Source organism: Prosopis cineraria, unplaced genomic scaffold (genome assembly GCF_029017545.1).
Source record: "Prosopis cineraria cultivar Desert tree isolate PC_DT_omini unplaced genomic scaffold, ASM2901754v1 PC2, whole genome shotgun sequence".
Classification (NCBI taxonomy): domain Eukaryota; kingdom Viridiplantae; phylum Streptophyta; class Magnoliopsida; order Fabales; family Fabaceae; genus Prosopis; species Prosopis cineraria.
In genome coordinates this window covers 37,514,498-37,526,751 of record NW_026555333.1, presented here as the reverse complement: position 1 = coordinate 37,526,751, position 12,254 = coordinate 37,514,498, and the positions used below count along the sequence as shown (strand labels likewise).

General features: G+C 29.4%; 1 long non-coding RNA gene across 6 annotated transcripts in view; it reads left to right on the top strand.

The window, feature by feature from the left end:
* Nucleotides 1-1,360: 1,360 nt before the first annotated feature.
* The window catches only part of LOC129298558 (uncharacterized), a 43,751-nt gene continuing 32,857 nt past the window's right edge, over nucleotides 1,361-12,254 (top strand). For 5 of the 6 annotated variants that reach the window (XR_008590381.1, XR_008590386.1, XR_008590379.1 and 2 more), the window contains exons 1-3: nucleotides 1,361-2,040; nucleotides 2,219-2,309; nucleotides 2,848-2,960. This is a non-coding gene — a long non-coding RNA (uncharacterized LOC129298558). Of the gene's footprint in view, nucleotides 2,041-2,218; nucleotides 2,310-2,847; nucleotides 2,961-7,387; nucleotides 8,028-12,254 lie in introns of those variants that run through there. The other variant, XR_008590383.1, reaches the window with a different exon arrangement.

The window sequence follows — 12,254 nt, the reverse complement described above, 5'->3', positions numbered from 1 at the left end:
CAGAAAAAATATGGAATCTTAACCACATTGTTGCCGTTGATTTTTTTATTTTTTTGGGTTGTTGTTCTTGAATGTGGTCATAAGGCAGCCAACAAATAAATTTGAACATTCCTTCTTGTTTTTGCTGGTATGTTGATTATAGGTATAAGTATCGTATACAATACGGCATGATAGGTGGATACAGTAATTTTTAAAAAATTTAAAATACAATTACTGTTATATAAATAATTAAAGATTAAATATTTATATGCATATATATAAATAATTAAATGATTAAGCAATACCAAGTCACAAAAAATAATGATTAATTTAAATTAATAAATATTAAAAAATTAAAAATTATTTCTTGCATATTTTAATATGAGGTTAATTAATAAAAATTTAAAATAAACAAATAAAAATTATTTAAGTTCAAGTTTTGTCATTATTGCAATTGTAAAGACTATATAAGCAAGTCAAAATTTTTTTTTAATAGGATCACGAAAGAAGAAAAGATTAAGGCCCTGTTTGGTAGAGTTGAATCTTAAGGATGGAAATGAAATTGGGGTAGGAATCTTAACAAAAAGATGTCTGGTACATATAAATTAGAACTCCCATGAATCCTAATTCCATGAAAAAAGCCTGAATTGAATTCCCTAATTAAAGCTATGGAATCTGGACCAATTTCATAGAATCCTATTTTTCAAGACAATTTTATCATCATAAAAAATTGAATTCACAACTTTGCCCTGTAAATCTTGAGCATGAGCCTTGTGTGCATCAGATGCTTCTGATCTTCAAAATGTGGTGGTTGACTTCAACCAAAAAAAAAATTGACAGCAGCTAAATTTGTTTCGTTAGCTTTTTTTTCTTTTTTAGCTACTTTTTTTTGTGTTCTTTATTCTGGTGTTACCATGGACATAAAGTCTTTATATAAATTATATAATATATATATATAATATAGTATTATATATATTTGTATATTTATAATATATATTTGTATTATATATATTTACCATTATATATAATATTTGATTTATATACTAAATACATGAGGAAATTAAAAGCACAATCAAGCTTTTAATATATATTTATTTTAATTTTAATTTTTAAGGGTATTTTTGTCTTTTATGTATAATTCTATTTCCATATCTTACATGCCAAATAAAAATAATGTACGGATTTTATCTATTTTTTCTAACATATCAAACACACTTTTAAAACTCAATTTTATTTTAATTTTAATTTTAATTTTAATTTTAATTTTATCAAAAATTTTTTTATCATACCAAACAGGCCTAAAGGTAACGGTTGAAAAGAAAAACCAAACATTTTCTTCCTTTTGGTTAAAAGCTCTCCCATCGATCGGATGTCCACATAATAACAAAGAACAGCAGACCTCTTGAGTCGCGACTGAGTAGGAGAGACAAGGAGCAACGCAATGACTGAGGAAGACACCGAAACATTGACTGAGAAGGCGGAGTCAGAGCGCGACAGTGGCTCGGAGAGACAGAGTGACAGGGGAAAGTATTACCTCGTTCGAGCTTGACGGAGAAGGAGGAAAGGACGGCGGTCGGCGGAAGTGCAGGGTCGTTGGGTCAGAGCAGAGTGACGCAAATCAGGCGAAGGACTCGGGAATGAAAGGGATCGGTCGGCGTTCGTGAAGTAGGGCATCTAGGGGAAAAAAAAAACGCCGAAACCAGCTGCGTTTCATGTCCTACCCGCGTCGACCCGTGCCCGCCGGCAGCCGCCTGTGTCCTCCCGTTTGGCAAAAAAAAAAAAAAAGGGACACGCCGCATCAGCGTACAGGACGAGTATCCGTGTCGGATACGCATTATCCGACACGGACACGGCGCTGATTTTGGCGTGTCCGTGCTTCAGAAATTCAGTTGAGGAAATTGGAGGTAACTATTGTGATCCAATTATAATGATGTATAGGTAACTGTTGTGAAAAATGAAGAAGGTGGGGATTCGGTTTCCTCTGTTGTGTTATGATGAAGTACTGATGGTATACTGGATGACCTTGAAAGAGCAGTTGATGATGGTGTGAATACTTGTAAGGTAATTTCCTAGGTTATACACTTCCATAATTGTTCTAATGTGATTTTTGGGATTATTATTGCTTCTATTTTCAATAACTTTTGATTTTGCAGGTTCCTTTTTCCTTCCTTCTATCCCCCAAAAGAAATTTAAAGTTTGAACACTGATAAGTGCTTTTGTATGGGTAATTATTTGTCAGGACTTGTGCTGGGACAGTCGTAATATACCTAGACAGCTACTGAAATTGAGTTTGCTAGAAAAGTGAAAGAATTCCCCTTCAAGAAGACAAGGTACTTTATTTTTCCCTTGCATCGGTCTCACTATTAAAGAAAGATATTGTTATCCTTGTTTCTACTTACACTAATGTGACTAAATTATATATGGCTTTGGATTGCAATTTTTTTTTTTTTTGCCTAATTGAAGAATAAGTTAATGTTCTTGTTTCTACTCACGCACTTTGTCTCTGAGTCGTCATCCACTTTGCTTTATTATTACTTCACTTGCACTGTTGGGACATATGTGTGTACTCAGCAATATAGATTTGTGTTCACTAATTAATCTAATTTTGATGTCCTGAATAGATCATGCACTGTTGAAAATATGAGGATAAATTATGCATGCTAAACAGGTTTTACATGGCAATTTGCTTATTAGCCATAGAAGTATGACTTTTGGTTATGATACTAGGATTGTGTATTATTCTCGGTGGGCTTACTATTTGCATGAGTTATTTTATACATGATCTATTGCAATCATATAGTCCTTTCTTTTCCTTCTAGGAATCATATGGTATTCACTATATAGAAGTAAAATTTTTCTCTTAAACAGTCAAAGGCTTGATGATTTCATCAGGAAACTGATGCAAATGTAACAGCAGCCTTTCTGGTTCCAGTTTTGACTCCCTTGCCTTGCCACCAAGGGTGGGCGTGGTCCTCAACGATGTGAGTTTCTCTTTCCCCTTGATTCTTCCCTAGCTGCGCTTGTGCATAAACATTTTGGCCTATGTATGAATACCTCGGTGGTTTGTGCCTTTTCTTTTGCAACATTCTGTACATACAAGTTAAGGTTTCTGTTTCAAATTTGTTTTTGTCATTGGACACTTGACTGGTAAGGAGTAGTACTTTTTAGGGATTTCATACCTAGAGTTGTATATAGAGAACTCGATGGACAATGTTGTGCACAATTTGAAATTGGCAATGTTTGTCTCTGTTTGCAAAACTTGCTGATTAAGCTTTTGATAATCCTGGGTGATAAAATGTATTTTGGAGCTTGATATTTGATCAGAACTTTCGAATTTTAGGTGTCAAACAAAGTTGTTGAGTTCACTTTTTGTCCTAACATCTGGATACCTGTCCTGTCCATAGCAAATATAGAGAGATTAAAGTGCTATGAACTTCCTTTTGATGGGTCTCTTCTATATAAAACAACATGCTTTGTTATTGATGTTCAATCTTAGCATCCTTGGGCCTCACAAGGATGGTAATGCAACAAGAGAGTGTGAAACAAAATAAATGGTGGAAAATAGCATAGAAGTGTGAAGCACGGATAGAACAAGGAGTTCTAGTTTAAGAAACTCTATCAGACTCACTCAACCATTATCTTTGATTTTATCTAACTTCAAAACCCTAGACATACCTTTGGCTATATCTGTTGTTGATTTGCTCATGTTAGAAAATCTTGAAGAGAATTATTTTTCCTTTTATAAACTATATTTTAAATTTGGCAAAAAAATAAAACTATATTTTGAAATCAAAACAAGATAAAGTTGCTTGCCATCTGGCAAAAAATATGTTTTGAAACTAGGTTTTTAACATATTTTTGCAAAATATCTTTTGCTGCTTCTACTTTTATGAAAAATTTTTGATTTATCAAATCGTTTTGAAATTTTGAAACACAGAAAATGATAGATAATTTTTTTTTTAATATTGAAATATTGTTGTTGAGCCTTTATGCTACTAAGTAAAACTTGGCTATTTTCTCTTTATCTCCTTCTAACTGTTTTAAGATTCCTTCTTATCCTATTTCTGACTTGTTGTTTTACCTCTTTTACTATTTTTACCATTTGTTTGTTCATTTTGGGGGGTTTTTTCTATAGTCTTTTAAAAAAGTAAAGTTATCTTCATCCTTGTCCTTAGAAGGAAGTCTACTACATAATTTAGACATCCTAAAATTTTGTGTAATTGATTTTTGGCTGTAATTTTATTTGGAAAATTTTCTGCAAATTCTATGACTCTACTAGTTGGCATTATCTTTCCTGATATATTACCATCCCTAAAAATTTTATTTTAGTTTGAAACAATTTCATTTTTCTAGCTTAGGCCACTAAACCATTGGCTTTTATTATTTGATAAAACTGATCTAGATGTTTAAATTCAATTGAATTGGAAAACACTAAATATTATCAATGTTAACTATGGTGAATTTATTGTGTGGATTAGACGTCATTCATTATTTGTTGGAATTTTGAGGGTGCATTTTTGTTAATTTAAAAGGCATTACATTCCATTTATAATGTCCAAAAAGAAGTGTAAAAGCTTTTTTATATCTATCTCTTTTTGCTATTTGTATCTAGTAGTATACATATTTCATGTCAAATTTTGAGAATATTGACACATTAGGTAGTCTTCCTATTAAGTCTTTTTTATTAGGAGTAGGATGTCTAATCTATCTTAAAATAATGGCTTATAATTTATAACTAATCTTAAAGCACCTCTTTCCTATGCTATTTTGGACATAAAAAGACAAACAACTCTATGGAGATTTGCTTGATCTTATTAATTTCTTTTCAAGTAATTGTTTGATTTTTGTATATAGGTCTAGCTTTTATTGGTATTTGTTTTTCATTAAAGTTTTCTTCATTAGATAACTTTACTATATGTCCTTTTTTATTCTAAAAAGAATTTGGATGTTATACACAAATAATAAATAAATAAAATATAATGTAATATTATAAATAAAAGTTATACGTTTTGAACATTTATATGTTTAAATCACATGAATATTTAAATCATCTTAATCCGATTTTAAACATGTGAGGATTAAAAAGGAGTATAAATATGAATATAAAACTTTTATTTATATACAAAAATAAAAAAGAAAAGTACCAAGTGTTTAGGTTGGGAGAGAAGGAAAGTAGGCTCAAAAGAAAGGGACATATTACAAGTGGAAAGAGGTTTACAAGGAGAGAGAGAAGGGGTTCGAAAATTCAATGTCTGTAAAACCAAAAAGTCTTATTTTATAGAGTCCAGCATGACTTGGGTTGAGATGTCTTTTGTTCAACACTGATGACTTTTCTTAATCGAGATTGAGTTGCTTTCGGTGGTTCTTTCTTCTTTTCTTCATTTTCTTTTGATTTTGTTGCATCCTTGTCAAAAAAGTATAGAAAACACTACCTCCGAAGGTGGGAGAACGGTATGAATGTTAAAAAAAAAAATAAAAAGCCATTTTATTTCCAAAATGATAATGAGCTAGTGCTTCTTAGTAATAATAGAAAAACCACCTTATCCTACAAAAAATACAACCAGGAATTTGAGTTCAAAAGCAATAAAGCAATCTCACAGCAAATCAAAGAGCAAGTCGCTACACCACCAACTATTCTAGCAAAAAAGAAAGTTGATGACACAGTTGGCAGCATCAAAACCAAAGAAGAATGGGCATCTCTCGTAGTAGTTTCTCAAGTGTCATAGGTAGGAAAACATATTTAGTGTTGATTTTGAGGATTATCACAATTGGTGGCTGATTGGTAAAAATAGTAAAATGAAGAAAGCAAGTCACAGGAATGAAGGAAAAGATAAAGAAAAAGGAGAAGAAAACAAAGAAAGGAGAAGCAAGAAAAAAATAGACATGAGTCATGCGTCAAAAAAAGATATAAGAGATTTAGAGTGACAAAAGTAATCAGAGTTATACAATTAGAGATACTTTGAATTTTTCTATATAAGTTGAAAATTTCAAGTTTTTTTGATTCTCTCCCCCCCCTTAAATTTAAACAAAATAATCAGCAAGTGCAAAAATCAATAAGCTCTGATACTATTACGGGAAGCGGGTATGAAACATGAAATGGTACATATAGATTGAGCATATATGAAACAGTATATATGACTTTATTTATATGAAAGAAGCAAAAAGTACAAGGTGCTGATAAGGAGATTAAGTAGAAGGTTGAAGGAGGTATATTACTAGTAGAGAGGAAATTTACAGAGAGGAAAAGAGAGAGAGAGAGAGTCAGAAAAACCTGATGTTTATAAAACATGGGATCTTCTGTTTATATAGAAAAATTCAGAGTAACTTTGGTTGAGTAACTCTGATTAACTAAGTAACTTTGATTATCTTTCTTCTAGTACATGGCTCATGTCTATTTTTCTTGCTTTCCTTTTTATTTTCTTTATTTTTTCTTTATTCTTGTGAATTGCTTTCTTGATTTTGCTATTTTTTGTTGTCAGCCACCAATTGATAACCCTCATCTCTTGTATAAGAGATGCCCATTCTTCTTTTGGTGGTTGCCAGCTGTATCATCAGCTTGTTCTTTTCTGCTAGAAATGCCATTGATGCAGCATTTTGCTCTTTGATTTGTTGTGGGATTGCCTTAACAGTGGATTCAACTTAAGAACTGCTTTTGAACGTGCAAATTCCTTCTTGTATTTATCCCACCATTTTACTTTGAATCTTTTGATCAAATAATTTACTGTAGGACTAGGTGGTTTTTTTGTTACCATTGAGAAGCCCTAGCTTATATGACAAAAGAAATAAAATGGCTTTTCATTTTCTTTAAAATTGGTTTTTTTTTTCTCTGAGAGGAATTTTCTTTATTGGTCCAAAGATATGAAACCTTTTGAGAAAAGTGTTTGGACAATCCCTATTGAACCAAAAAAAAAAAAACAGGAATGTTCATAATTTTTGTAGTATAAAACATTATACCATTGTAATTATGAACTAGATCATTGTAATTTATTGAAATTTTTTTTGATGTATAAGGTGAAAAACCTTATGAATTTTTATTTGACTATAAAATCCTCCTTTTTTGTCCTTGATGATTATTCATGATGGATTTTGTAGCTACCAGGATGAATTCATAATATTTTCTACCTTTTTTTATATTAATTGGAATATAAGGAGGGAATATTGCCTGTATGGTATGAGAAATATTCTCTCTTTGTTTGAATCAGAATCTTCTTATAACCATTAATGACTTTCTTATGGATTAATAATCTGTGGATTGTTGAAATTCTTTATTTATTTTTGACTGCATTTAGTTTGTTTTCTTCAGAATTTTCATTTTTAGTTCTAGATGTTTTTGCCTGATATATTGGTTCTGAAATTAAGATTGAAATCTACTCCTATTAATCTATAGATTGTCTTGGAATTATTGTAGGTAATTTGGTCTCTCATTTTATAAGGGGGTGGACCTACTTAATATCTCATAGGTTATTATTTCTTTTAATTTTCCTTGTTCTAATTGGGCAAGTTTTGCCAGTTTTGGAAAAGTCTAAAACTAGTGGTAATTGTATTTGGCTATGTTTTATTCTTTTAGGAATTATGGTTGAGGTTTTTGAGGGCTCCTATTTCTTTGAGAGTTTCTTTTATAATTTTGAAGTTTTGATGTGTTTTTTTTTGTATTTTAAACATAATTTTATATTGGACTATCATATATGTGACCCTTTTTTTCCAAGAACCTTGGCCACTAAGGCTTCTCTACAATATTTATCTTTTAATCCTGTAACATATTTGGGAAACAATTAAAATAGATTTGTCCTTTGAATAAGTTTGAGTGTATTATTCTTACTAAAGATTTTTGATAGTTCTCTGCTAGAATGACACCTTTTTTGTCATTATCTTTAAAGAATCATTAAAAGAGGAATCGCATTCAACTTTGACAACATCTAGAAAGTTAGAGAAGTTGCAAAAGCTACACTCATTTGATAGGATGCATTTTAGAAGTCCTAAGGGCTCAAAGAAAGAATGCTATACTTGGATGTATCACGACCCACACATTGGTTGACAAAGGCATTGAAGGGCCAACGGAAATATAAATTAAGTTTATCTCATAAATAAAATTTATAATATCATATTTAATTTAAATTTATCTTATAAATTTAAATTATAAAATTGATGTGATATTATCTTATATCATATTAGTTATTAAATTTAATCTATCATATAAAATTAATTTAAAATTAACACAATATAATATAATATATACATATTATATTATATATGTATACATGAATATATATATATATATATATATACACACACACACTAAATATAAATATTAATCAACCCATAAGAAGAAGTTTAAGTTTAGAACAAAGACCTAATACAAATAGAGAAATATTTAGAGAAGATAGGTGATCTAGATCACAAAGTGAAAGAACATTAGAAAGGCCTGTAACCTCAAATTTGGCAACACTAAGACCAAGAATAAATGATAACTATATACTGATAGAATTAAAACAAGAATAAATAAGAATTAAAACAAGAATCTACATGGAATGAAATTATAACTTTAATAGACCTAAAAAAAGAAAAGAGTACTTTTCAATTAAGTCTAGATAATAATTTACAAATTATAGAAGAAGGAAATAAAACATCAATAATAATAAGAATAAATAAAAGGGATGTTATAAACATAATATTATGGATAATAGAAGATAATAATAAACAATGTAAAATAATCTTAAGAAAAGAATTTTTAGACCAAGTTAAACCATATAGGATACAAATAGAAAGGATAATAATAAATATTAATCACCAAATGATAGTTATCTCAACGATAAAATTGATATGATAAAATTATATTATATATTGATAAAATTCAATTATAAAAAATATAAATCTAGAAAATATAAAAAATAAGTGAACCAGTTGGTTATATGTTACCATAGGGTTTGATTGATAATGATTCGAGTTATGAAAGGGTTTTTGTCCTCTTTCATACAGAGAATTATCAAGCCAGAAGTCTCTTAATCTAGCACAAAACCTTTCCCCTTTAGATCATCATAGCACAGCCTTTCTTCGTTCCTTATTGAAGGTGTACCTATGACAACATATAATCAATAATTTTCTTATAAGATCATTGCGGAATTATAACAGAATAAAGTTTTTAATAATAATCCCTCCTTAATATCTAAAAGAAAATTACTCGGTCATATGTGGTTTAATCTTCAGAATACTTGCAAAGATAGAAATATTTGAGAAAGCAAAATTTTTTTATTAATAGTAAGAAAGAGATTAGAGAATTTTGAATCTCAAATTACAAAGAAGAGAACTAAAGAGCTTATTTTTAAATGGTACTTGCAAGGCTTTGTATAAAGCTGGCATACCAACCTTAGTTATATGACTCAGGTTAATTGAAGATAAAAATTAACCTTAATGATTACAAAAAATAAACTTATTTTTGACTAATTACAAAAGATAAAGAAAATGATTACAAAAGACATAATTACTTTCGACTACTTTTCTTTTTGTGTTCCACTTTGTCTGTCACCCTTCTTTGTTTTTAGCTACTTTTTTTCCTACCATCTTCTTCTTGTTGTTACGTGCCGGCAGATGTAATTCAAAATATTCATATTGATAGAGAGATCTTCATAGTCTTTCTCAAATTGTCTTCTTTCTTCACAATTTTTACACTTGTGATTTACATATTCTGATAATACTTGGCATATCTTCTTTTTAGTATTTTTTGGATTTTTCATTTGATTATTCCTTATTTTATCATACCATTGATTAAAGTTCCTTGAGTTCATACTATTTCTTCCTATTGAACAGATATATATAGTCGGTCCTGTAAAATAAGTTCATTGGGTTTCATTTACTGTTACAGTGCTGTTGAGTTTTTGAAAAATAATATTGAATTCTTGAGCTGTTATTGTTGAAATTTTATATTAAAGGTCTTCATCATTGACAATGTCTTTGTATTTTTCTTTTTCATACTTAAAGTGCTTTCTTGTCCTAAATTTTATGAGATTAATTGGAAGGTAAAATTTTTCTGGAGTTATTTCAGCTATTGTTGAATAACATCGAATATAAATTTGGTATTGAGTTATAATTTCAAAATAATATTTGGCAGCTTCTTGGATGGGAGTTGGAAGTCTAGATATTTCTAATATATCATTAGATGGACATAGAGAATGTATAAAACCATAACTGAAAAGAATTTTTACAAGTTCTGGAGAAGTTGTTGGTTGTACAATGACTTTGTTGAAAGAATAATAAAACTAATCATTTTCTTTTATTCAAATCTGATAATATTAAATATGTTTCTCATTATTCTTTTAACAAAGTCATTGTATATTCAGGAACCTCTCCAGAATTTGTAAAAACTCTTTTTAATTATGGCATTGTATACTTTCTACATCCATTTAATGATATGTTAGCCTATCCAAGAAATTGCCAAACATTATTTTAGAATTGTAACTTAATATCGAGTTTATATTCGGTGTTATTTAATAATAGCTGAAATAACTTCAGAAAAATTTCACCCTCTGATTAATCTGATAAAATTTGGAACAACGAGGAAGTCTTTTGAGTATGAAGAAGAATAAAAGGAAGACATTGTCAATGATGAAGACCTCTAGTATAGAATTTCAACAATAAGAGCCTAAGAATTCAATATTATTTTCCAAGAACTCAATAGGATTGTAACATCAAATGGAGCCCAATGAACTTATTTTACAGGTCTAACCACATGTATCTATTTAGTAGGAAGAAATAGCAGGAACTCAAGAAACTTTAATCAATGGTATGACAAAATAAGAAATAATCAAATGGAGAATTCAAAAAGCACTAAAAAGAAGATATGCTAAGCATTATCAGAATATGTAAATCACAAATATAAATATTGTGAAGAAAGAAGACAATCTAAAAAAGACTACGAAGATCCCTCTATTAATATGAATATTTTGGATTAAACCTGCCGGCATGTAAAGACAAGAAGAAAATGACAAAAAAAATAGCGAAAGGTAAAAAAAGGTGGCAGATAAAGTGGAAGATAAAAAGAAAAGTAGCCGAAAGTAATTCTGTCTTTTGTATTCATTTTCTTTATCTTTTGTAATTAGTCAAAAGTGAGTTTGTCTTTTGCAATAATTAGGGTTAGTTTTTATCTTTAATTAACTGTGGTTATGTAATTAAGATTGGAATGCCAGCTCTATATAAAGCCTTGTAATCTTAGAGGCATTAGGGTTAGTTTTTATCTTTAATTAATTATGGTCATGTAACTAGGGTTGAGATGCTGACTCTATATAAAGCCTTATAATCTTAGAGGCGAGACGCATCTGATAATCTCTTTGCCTCTTCTTTCTCCTGTCATTTGAGTTTAGATTTCTCTGATCTCTACTTGTTACTATTGATAAAATTACCTTTTCATTTATTTTTGTGTTTGCAAGTATTGAAGATTAATTTCAGATATGTCTGAGTAATTTTTGTTAGAGGTTAAGGAGGGATTATTATCAGAAACTTTATTCTTTGTTATAGTTTTGCAATGATCCTGTAAAATTATTGGTTATATATTGCCCTAGTCACGCCTCCAGTAGGAAATGAAGAAAGGTTGTGCTGTGATGATCTGAAGGAGAAAGGTTTTTGTGTCGAATTAAGAGACTTTTGGCCTGATAATTCTTTGTGTGAAAGAGGATAGAGACCCTTTCATAACCTGGATCATTATCGGTCAAACCCTGTAGTAGTATATAACTAGTTGGTCCAGTTACGGTATTAGAGGTTGGATTGTAATAAGAATTAAGTGGAAGATAGCATGAATTTCTTAATCTCTAATGTTTATGTTTGTTGAATTACTCTATTATCTGTGTTTTAAATATTTGTTATATGCTAATTAGATTTTTTCAAGCTTTATATCAATATCATTATTTGTTTAAAAATCATCAAATTAATAAGACTAACTTATAACAATTAGTTGATGAATTAATAAGATTAGAAACAATAGAATTTTTAAGAAATTCAGAAAAAGATAGAAATCATATAGAATACTATTATTGTTTATAATTTAGTTTTGCAATAATAGGAGCTTTAAATAACTTTTCATAATGAACATAATAAAAATTATTGAATAAAAAATGTATGAAGTAGAATCTAATAAACTCCTAAAAAGTTCTTACTTACTAATAGAAGAACCTTTATATATTTTTGTACCTTTTATGTTAGAAGGAGAAGGAGATAGTTCTTTTAATGAAGTAAACTGGACAAATATGTATTTAATAAAACAATTGGAATGTTATATATATAAAAAT